Source organism: Dipodomys merriami, unplaced genomic scaffold, assembly GCF_024711535.1.
Source record: "Dipodomys merriami isolate MVZ:Mamm:240054 unplaced genomic scaffold, mDipMer1.0.p SCAF_2, whole genome shotgun sequence".
NCBI lineage: Eukaryota > Metazoa > Chordata > Mammalia > Rodentia > Heteromyidae > Dipodomys > Dipodomys merriami.
Window position 1 is genome coordinate 99,292,155 of NW_027203381.1, and position 8,681 is coordinate 99,300,835.

Here is an 8,681-nt window from a genome sequence, read left to right on the forward strand (position 1 = left end):
CCTCTAATTTATTCAAACTTTGACCTGGCAAGTTGTTTTCCCCCACTCTAATCTAACCTAAGGATCAATTTCACAGAATGATGACATTATAATAAAACTAAATCTCATAGTATAAATTATCATAAATGAATTAGCATTCTTTTGCTTATAAGTATTCCTGAATACCTGGGAAAGCAACTACTACAATTCTTTTCAATGAACAAATTCACTACCAGGTCACATTGGTTGCAAAGGAGTCAGAATTCTGTTTGGTGTATCTTTTCTGCTACTTGGAATCCCAAGTAAAGATTGTGCTATACTAAATATCTTACAATGGATGTTTAATCACCTAGGAATTAATTTTGTCACATAGCAAGAAAATTCACAGGTCATAATAAAATAACATCTCTAAGACACCATAGTCTAAGTGTTTTACAGATATCTGCTCAGACATCTTTAATACAGAGCTTTCATCTGCATGTTCCAAAATTGGCTCCCTCACACTGAGATATGGGATCCTTTTGACAAGTAGTTAAAAATGTAAGAACAAAATAGATAAAAAAAGAAAAAGCCAGGTCCCAATATCTTAGATTTGTCAGGATGTCCCAGTGGAATACCACAGATCAAAAATTTATATCCCACAGACTGAATCAGAAGAATGACAAAGATGAAAGTAGATTTGGTGGGCTCTGACTTCCTCGCACACAGACAGCCACCTTTTGGCTACATCTTCACTTGGTAAAAGGAACAACTTTGAATTCTCTTCTAGAAAAGCACCGATCCCCATCTTAAAGGTAGAGCCCTATTGCCAAGTCACCTACCCAGCCATCTCACCTCCTAATACCATCAAATGAAGGATTCATATCTTAATATATAAACTATGGGAGGGAATACACAAACATTCAAGCTAAATCAATTCCATGAATAAACAACTTGCTATTATTATTTATATTTTAATGGGCAAGGACTAATCAATTGTAGAGGCTTGTTGGTGAGCACATATTACTGGGAATGTTGGAACAGTATCACCCAACATACTATTGCATTTCTCTTAGAGAGTTAAAACTGTAGAAATAAATATGAAGTGGACAAGAAAGACCATTCAGGGCATTTTAAGTAATATAAGAATTGATTGTACATCCTAAATTCTACCTGTTCATGTCATGATATTTCTTTTTTGTAATCTTTCAAATCCCACCTACATCAATTATCTCTAGTCAGCAATGCTTCTCTGAAAGATATTGCAGGAGTTTTTATATTGCTTATCCCACTGAACTCCCAATTACTCACTTCTGTTAGTCTCCATTTTTAACATGCCTGAGCTTACACCAGTCTAGGTTCCCTTTTGTAATGCAGAATATGTTCATTCTCAACACCTTATTCTAAAAGGCCCTCCTTCTCACAACACCATCTCCTGTCCTTACTTGCTCATTCCTTTACTCTAACCAAATCTGCCATCTGTGTGATCTGTGGATTTTCAAATGTCTCCCAACCCAGGCAGACAAACTGGTTCCACATAAAAAATGGACTGCTACTCCCATATATTTTATCTGGAAATTGGCAACTTTATCAGTGCAATTATTTTATCTGCACATTCAATTATCTTCAATTCCCTATGAGCTTTCTGTAGGACTTTTTTCAAGACCATAATATGTATCAAGACCATATGTTATGCTCTGTCTCAACGGTAGTATGAATTGCTACATAGTTGCATTCAAACCCTCACATCATTGTTCTCCAAGCAAATAAAAGGGAAAAGTAATTGGGGCCTTAAATTCTTATCATCACATTCCCACTAGGTACCTGAGCATATACTTCGTTCATTGTGAGTACATATGGACAAACTGTGTGGTATTTGCTCTAATTAAAGACTTAGTAACAGTTTCAGGATGAATTGTGGGACAGGAAAAATACTTTCTACCTTATTCTTCCTGAATATTTTCCCAAGGTATTGGCCTAACTTTATTTCAACAAAGTCTTCTGTTTTTGGAAGTAAAGATATTAAACCTGCTTAATATTCCACCACCACACTGACTTGAATTAATGATAGAAACCCAAGGTATCCAAATGCATAAACAGGTAAATATTGATTTTGCAAATGGAGGAGAATTCTCAAGAGCAAGTAAATGGATTGAGCAATATCTTGAATAATCTCTTACCATATCATGTTAATGGTGAGGTCTTTTTTCCCATTGAATTAAACTCACAAGTACTGTGAACCAGTAAGGAAAATTCAAATATTTGATTGAGTTTACTTGTTTATTGTAATAAAATAAAATGAAGAAAGAATACAATAAAATAAGAAGAAAGAAATGTATACTTGAATTCAGATCTTGCCCACAAACTTAGACCACAGATGATGTCCAATCCTTTTAATATCTTTGACCTCAAAATTTGAATTGGTATAGTAAAGTAAAGAAGAAATGCTAAAATCAAGTCATTTATCCAAAATTACCACCAGATGAAAATTGAAGTGAATATTTTCCAGTAAATCATAAAAAGAGAGAATTGACAGTAAATATAAACTTTATAGGAAATAAAGACCAATATGGTTTCAAAGATGAGAATTCTTATACTACTATTCAGTGCTAGAAAATTATTTGTCAGTAGATATTAAGATTATTAGCATAGGCTACCAGCCAGCACACAAAAGAACTTTGTGTTATGGTGAACTTTTTTACTGCAGTGGTGCGTGTTAGAGGGATTTGACCTGTATATGGCCCAAGAATTCTTTTCCAGAATATAACTTACTTTGACAAGGCATTTAGACACACAGGTACACTTTAAATAAGAACATATACTCCAAGAATCAGAATCCTTTACCTTCAAAAATCATAGCCAATCCAAGAAATAGTTGTTCAATTACAAATACATAATATCTATAGAGATGTAACCAGTAATTATTTTAATAAAATTAAGTCTTAGTAGGAAAACACATTGTGATTCTAGTAATAGGTACTAATATGACTTAGAAATACATATATTTGTATATATACTAAATATTTAAATTTTTTCTGAATAAGACACAGGCTCTTATGGTTATATACTTGGACAAAAATAAGAACAACAGATTTCAAATAAAACTCTTAAGTTTTACAAGAAATGTACTCACTACCTTATTTATATAACTGTAACCCCTCTGTAGATCACCTTGTCAATAAAGAGAAACAACAAAATAACTCTTAATTTGTGTTTAGGTTCCTCATAATATCTAGCAGTAAAGATGATATATGGAAAATGAATGTGAACTCTTAGAAATAAGACCAGAAACTTTATTCTTATCACCAGTGACATCCAGGACCTATACCAGGTGCTTCTTTTGATTGAGCTTGAGGACAGATATGATCTGCATATATGTGTAATTATACACATATGTGTGTGTTTAGTGCCCATAATTATAACTGAAGGCATGCCAAACATCATAAAGCAGAATGGGAGACATAATTTGTCATTTCTTAAGCTAGTTCTCATATAACTCAACTGCACATTTTATCTATTATAAAATTGGCAACAGATATTGTATTGTTAGGACAATTCCAGCATTAAATTTTCAAACAGCATTTCACATAAGAAACTATTTTACCTCTCATCACCTCTATACATAGCTTGCCAATATGAAAGATGATGAAAGGTCTCTATGTCCTTTTTTTAACCCCCTCTGAAAAAAATCGGGTTTTGTAATAATAATTATCACTCTCAGCAAATACTCAGTTTTTCACTTCTAGGCATATGGTCGTATTGTCTCTATCTCCTGAAATTTTCTACATTTAGAATCGTGTTTGGCCTTGTCTTTTTTTTTTTTTTTTTTTTGTCAATAAAAGGTGTGTTACTGCAGGCAGAATGAAGCCTTTAAATTAACATGTGACTCTGATGGAGGCATAGAATTCCATTGTGTATATATACCACATTTTCTTGATCCATTCATCTACTGAGGGGCATCTGGGTTGGTTCCATATCTTAGCTATGGTAAATAATGCTGCAATAAACATAGTTGTGCTGGTAGCTTTAGTGTGGTCTTGTTTGTAAACATTTGGGTAAATGCCCAAAAGTGGGATTGCTGGGTCATAGGGGAGCTCTATGTGAAGTCTTTTGAGGAACCTCCATACTGCTTTCCAAAGTGGTTGAACAAGTTTACATTCCCACCAACAATGAAGTAAGGTTCCTTTCTGTCCACATCCCCTCCAGCATCTGTTGTTGTTAGACTAGTTCTTGATTTTTGCCGTTCTAACTGGAGTGAGGTGATATCTCAATGTTGTTTTGATTTGCATTTCTTTTATGGCTAGGGATGTTGAACATTTCTTCATGTGTCTATTGGCCATCCTTCTTTCTTCTTCAGAGAAGTTTCTCTTTAAGTCTTTCGCCTACTTATTTATTGCCCCATTTGTTAGGAAATGGAAAAACTTGGAAAAAATTATATTAAGTGAAGTAAGCCAGGCCCAAAGAAACATAGGTCCCATGGTTTCCCTTATTTGTAATATCTAGTAGATGTATGAGTCAAGCGGAAAAGGTCAGATAATGTGATGTCAGGAAAATGAACCCTTAGATGTGTATTTTAATGTTTTTTTTTCTTTCATGCATGTGTTTCTAACGCATTTATAAGATTATCTCTTTGTTGCTTTGTATGTCCCTCCCCCACAGTATAACCCCTGCTTTCACTATATTTGATGTCAGTATAACTTGTGGAAGAGATGGGAAAAAACCAGTGTTTAAGGATACAGGTGGACCTGTTGCAACAATGAGAAGTACAAGTTGTCATGTCCAAAACGAGCTTTACAATATCGGTGCGGGGGGGTGGGGGGGTGGGGAAGGAGAAGGATTGGGATTGGGGGGGGAGGGGGGAGGCTGGGAAGGGATGTGAAGGGTAAACAAAGGAGGAGGCTGCAATGCTTGGTAAGAAATGTACCCATTATCCTGCCCATGTAATTGTAACTCCTCTGTACAGTATGTTCACAAATAAAATAAAATAAAATTAAAAATATTAACATGTGACTCAAATGGCATGATCTTCTCCCTTTTCCTTTCCTTTTCAATGATTCCTTCTTCCTCTCCTTCTTCCTCCCTGTCCCTCTCTTTCTCTCCTTCCCCCACCCTCTCTCCAGTTCTCCTTCTCCCTCCCTTCTCTTTGCCTGCCTCTCTGTCTCTGTTTCTGTCTCTGTCTCTCTTTCTCCCCAGACACTGACTGCACCACCACCCACGGTTACAATGAGCAATCTGGCAAACAGAGTAGGAAGCTGCTTCTAAAAAATAATTCATGTATTCACTAACAATTTATTTTATATCTCATATTCAGTCTCAGGATGGATTAATGCTCTCACCAGTCTATGATTCTAAGAGATAACCTAATTTCCGTATGATTGTAGCATAAGAAATGTCTCAAACTTAATCCCGATATTTGGTATTCGTTCTTATGTTCAACATGGTTTATACATTTTTTAACGCTCTGGCACCATAGTGAACTAATTGAATTGACATAGACCATGAACTAATTCAATTGATATAGAACATAATATAGACACATTAGTGAAACAGTTTCTTCCATTGGTTGAAAAAATTGAATTAGGATTGACAAAGGAACAAGAGATTTTCGGTTAGTCTTCCAAATATAACAAATTCAAATGTAAAAATCAGATATTATGGCAGAAAAATTATAAAGTTATTAAAAGTGAAAAATTGTATTTTATGAAAATGTATAGAAAAATATTAACTTTAGAAATGAAGCAATAATAAATAATTATTGGTTCTGACTTGGTAAAATTATACATTTATTGATGTACTTTTTCTTTGGATCAAAAGAAAATATAATACTTTCAAATACTTAGAAATTCATATCTATAGGCCACTTAAAGTAGTATTTTAAGTTGAATGATATGCATTAGAAAAAAGGAAAATGGGGGCTGGAAAGGTGGCTCAGTGGTAGAGCACTTGCCTTGCATGCGTGAGGCCCTGGGTTCGATTCCTCAGTACCACATGAGCAAAAAGAAAAAAGCCGGAAATGACTCTGTGGCTCAAGTGGTAGAGCGCTAACCTTGAGCTGAAGAGCTGAGGGACAGCGCGCAGGCCCAGAGTTCAGGCCCCACGACCGGACCCAGAAAATAAAATAAAATTAAAAAAATTAAAAAAATTAAAAAAAAGGGAAAATGGTAAAAATGAAAGCCTAAAATCCATTGCAACAAAATCCAAATACAGTAATATAGTAATCATTTTGATGGTTAAAATGTTAGCCCTTTTATATTATTCCTATCAGTACTTCAATTTTCAGAAAGCATATATTCACTTCTAGCCAGTTTATTACTTGTCCATAAGTATAATTTGGTCTTTTCAGATAAAATATATTTATTATATTTCATATATTATATTATACAATTATGCATAATTATATTTATAAATATAGAATTATAAATTATATACTGAATATAATATATAAAATATATATCATGTGATGATGTATGGCTCATTCTTAAAAAGATATTACATTTCAATAGAAATCTTCCTAATTTATTGTTCATAAGCTTTTGTAAAACATAACAATATGTCTTTTGTTGTTGGTGGTGGTGGTCATGGTCATGGGGCTTGAACTCTGGGCCTGGCCGCCATCCCTCAGCTCTTTAGCTCAGGCAAGCACTCTACCACTTGAGCCACAGTGTCACAAAGGAGGAGGCAACAATGCTCTATAGGAATGTACTCATTCCTTGTTCATGCAACTGTAACCCCTCTGTATTGCATTTTTACAATAAAAAATGTACAAAAATTAACAATATGTATGTAGTACTGTTCCTATGTTGCCAAGGCCATTAAATCTTAGCTTGGCAATTTGCTGATTATTTTGGAGATGAAGTCTCTAAGACTATTTTGCCTGTGCTCGTTGTGAGCTGTGATCTTCCAGATCTAAGCTCCCACAGTAGCTAGGAATATAAATGTGGCCCACTGGGGTCTGGAAATAAAAAAAATACATATTCAGTGGAACTTCAGTATGCTAGATATCAGCTTAAATTATTCAATTCAATTTCTTTTAATTTTTATCAGAAAAATTAATCACTATCTTGAACCTACTCTCTTAATAATGCTCTAGGAAACTGTAATTTAATATGTTTATATACATTTTATTATCTGTAAGTAGTTGTACAGAAGAGTTGCCATTCCAAACAGTAGTTTATGAGCAGAATGTTTCTTGATCAGCATCTTCTCTCTTATCAATCTCCTGATCCCTTCTAATGTTACTCCTCCCTCAATTTTCTTAATTTTTCTAGACTGTACATTGAATTCTTGACTGCATTCTCCCAATTCCTCTCTTCATCCATCTCCACCTTTTCCCTTGATTTCATCCCTCCCCTATCAATTACTCATTTCCTGGTGCTTATTTTGTTGGATTGTGAGTAAACCTTCGTTAGGAATTACACTATTTGAGTTATCTGGATTCTACCATATTTAAGTTAATACATGTCTGCACTCGTGCATGGTACCCTGTTTACTTTGATATTTTAAAATTAATTTTAGTTTCATTGCAACAAAATTACAACAGTGAGAATAATATACATATCATTCTGTAATAATCGATGCTTAGAACACGAAAAATGTAATTGTTTCTTGTCATCGTTGCCTAAGTCATTAGTTTTCTCTGACAATATGTAGTTGATGTAAGTTCTAGGCCTTTGTTACATGATTTATCAAGGTGTACAATTAGGATTAATGTTCAATGGATGAATTAAATTTTCCTGTGGCTATGTGATTAATCTATAAACCCAGATTTTTGTTATTTTTCTGTATAGTATTCCATGAATATGTATTATAAAGCTTTTGATGAGGATTCTTCTTGAAACAATAAGAATATTGTGAATGATTTTGTTTTATCTTTATTATTATTAACTTACTTCATTGTTATTAAAGAGGTGATGTACAGAGGCATGACAATTATATGAGTGAGGTAATGAGTATATTTTCTTTCATCCAGTGTCTTCTGTTCACACTCTCTCAGTCCCACTTTCTCTCTCCACCCATGATAATTGTAGTTCACTTTCATCAGTGTCCAGTGAGCTTCATTGCTTCACTTTTTCACACTTTTTGCCTTGAATTTTGTACCCTCCCTCTTACCCTCCTGAAGATGTACAATTGAATACACCATACAAAAAGTAAAGAAGACAGAATCATCAAAAGCTTAAAAAAAGAAAGAGAGAAGAAAGAAAGAAAAGAAAGTAACAAAGAAAGCAAACAAGCAAGCAAGCAGGAAGGAAAGAAAGACAGAAAAAAGAGGTTTTTGGTTTCCGTATCTTGGAGTGAATTTCATCATGTATATTATTTTATATAAATCTAAAGAGGTACTTAAGCATTGAGCCTCTATGTTTCTCAGCTAAGAATCTTCTCTTTGAGTTTTATTGGGTGTATCTAGAATGCTGTATAATTTGTCATATTCCAGAACATTTTAGCTCTAACTTCTGCATATTAGTGAGGCATATGTCATTAGTCTCTCTGAGCTTGGCTTACTTCTCCTAACATGATTGGGTCTACTTTCATCTATTTTCCTGAAAGTGACACTATTTTATTCTTTCTAATGGCCATGTAAAATTTTGCTGTGCATAGCATATTTTTTGGATCTACTAATCTACTGTTGGGGCATCTGGGCTGTTGGCATATCTTCACTATTGTAAATAGTGAGACAATGAACATGGATGTCTAGGTGTCTTTATCATATCATGGATCATGATGTT